This window comes from Rhinoderma darwinii (assembly GCF_050947455.1).
Source record: "Rhinoderma darwinii isolate aRhiDar2 chromosome 2 unlocalized genomic scaffold, aRhiDar2.hap1 SUPER_2_unloc_19, whole genome shotgun sequence".
In the NCBI taxonomy this organism is placed as follows: domain Eukaryota; kingdom Metazoa; phylum Chordata; class Amphibia; order Anura; family Rhinodermatidae; genus Rhinoderma; species Rhinoderma darwinii.
The window spans coordinates 134,136-136,300 of record NW_027461684.1 but is presented as its reverse complement, the minus strand read 5'-3'; positions in this window follow the sequence as shown (position 1 = coordinate 136,300).

The following is a 2,165-nucleotide window of genomic DNA, read 5'->3' as shown; positions in this document are numbered from 1 at the left end:
TTTTGGAGGGCTTGTCAAAAGCCATTGCTTTTTACTTTTACATCTATCTATGGAAGAACCCCGGCAGGCATCTGCCAAAAAAAGGGTTAATTTTTGGAGGGCTTGTCAAAAGCCATTGCTTGTTGCTTTTACATCTATGTATGGAAGAACCCCGGCAGGCATCTGCCAATAAAAAGGGTCAATTTTTGGAGGGCTTGTCAAAAGCCATTGCTTGTTGCTTTTACATCTATGTATGGAAGAACCCCGGCAGGCATCTGCCAAATAAAAGGGTCAATTTTTGGAGGGCTTGTCAAAAGCCATTGCTTGTTGCTTTTACATTAATGTATGGAAGAACCCCGGCAGGCATCTACCAATAAAAAGGGTACATTTTTGGAGGGCTTGTCAAAAGCCATTGCTTTTTGCTTTTACATCTATGTATGGAAGAACCCCGGCAGGCATCTGCCAAAAAAAAGGGTCAATTTTTGGAGGGCTTGTCAAAAGCCATTGCTTGTTGCTTTTACATCTATATATGGAAGAACCCCGGCAGGCATCTGCCAAAAAAAAGGGTCAATTTTTGGAGGGCATGTCAAAAGCCATTGCTTGTTGCTTTTACATTCATGTATGGAAGAACCCCGGCAGGCATCTGCCAATAAAAGGGGTACATTTTTGGAGGGCTTGTCAAAAGCCATTGCTTGTTGCTTTTACATCCATGTATGGAAGAACCCCGGCAGGCATCTGCCACTAAAAAGGGTCAATTTTTGGAGGGCTTGTCAAAAGTCATTGCTTGTTACTTTTACATCTATGTATGGAAGAACCCCGGCAGGCATCTGCCACTAAAAAGGGTCAATTTTTGGAGGGCTTGTCAAAAGCCATTGCTTGTTGCTTTTACATCTATGTATGGAAGAACCCCGGCAGGCATCTGCCAATAAAAAGGGTCAATTTTTGGAGGGCTTGTCAAAAGCCATTGCTTGTTGCTTTTACATCTATGTATGGAAGAACCCCGGCAGGCATCTGCCAAAAAAAGGGTAAATTTTTGGAGGGCTTGTCAAAAGCCATTGCTTGTTGCTTTTACATCCATGTATGGAAGAACCCCGGCAGGCATCTGCCAATAAAAAGGGTCAATTTTTGGAGGGCTTGTCAAAAGTCATTGCTTGTTACTTTTACATCTATGTATGGAAGAACCCTGGCAGGCATCTGCCACTAAAAAGGGTCAATTTTTGGAGGGCTTGTCAAAAGCCATTGCTTGTTGCTTTTACATCTATGTATGGAAGAACCCCGGCAGGCATCTGCCACTAAAAAGGGTCAATTTTTGGAGGGCTTGTCAAAAGCCATTGCTTGTTGCTTTTACATCTATGTATGGAAGAACCCCGGCAGGCATCTGCCATTAAAAAGGGTCAATTTTTGGAGGGCTTGTCAAAAGCCATTGCTTGTTGCTTTTACATTAATGTATGGAAGAACCCCGGCAGGCATCTGCCACTAAAAAGGGTAAATTTTTGGAGGGCTTGTGAAAAGTCATTGCTTGTTGCTTTTACATCTATGTATGGAAGAACCCCGGCAGGCATCTGCCAAAAAAAGGGTCAATTTTTGGAGGGCTTGTCAAAAGCCATTGCTTGTTGCTTTTACATTCATGTATGGAAGAACCCCAACAGGCATCTGCCAATAAAAAGGGTAAATTTTTGGAGGGCTTGTGAAAAGCCATTGCTTGTTGCTTTTACATCCATGTATGGAAGAACCCCGGCAGGCATCTGCGAAAAAAAAAGGATCAATTTTTGGAGGGCTTGTCAAAAGCCATTGCTTGTTGCTTTTACATCCATGTATGGAAGAACCCCGGCAGGCATCTGCCAAAAAAAAGGGTCAATTTTTGGAGGGCTTGTCAAAAGCCATTGCTTGTTGCTTTTACATCTATGTATGGAAGAACCCCGGCAGGCATCTGCCAATAAAAAGGGTAAATTTTTGGAGGGCTTGTCAAAAGCCATTGCTTGTTGCTTTTACATTAATGTATGGAAGAACCCCGGCAGGCATCTGCCACTAAAAAGGGTAAATTTTTGGAGGGCTTGTCAAAAGCCATTGCTTGTTGCTTTTACATCTATGTATGGAAGAACCCCGGCAGGCATCTGCCAAAAAAAAGGGTCAATTTTTGGAGGGCTTGTCAAAAGCCATTGCTTGTTGCTTTTACATCTATGTAT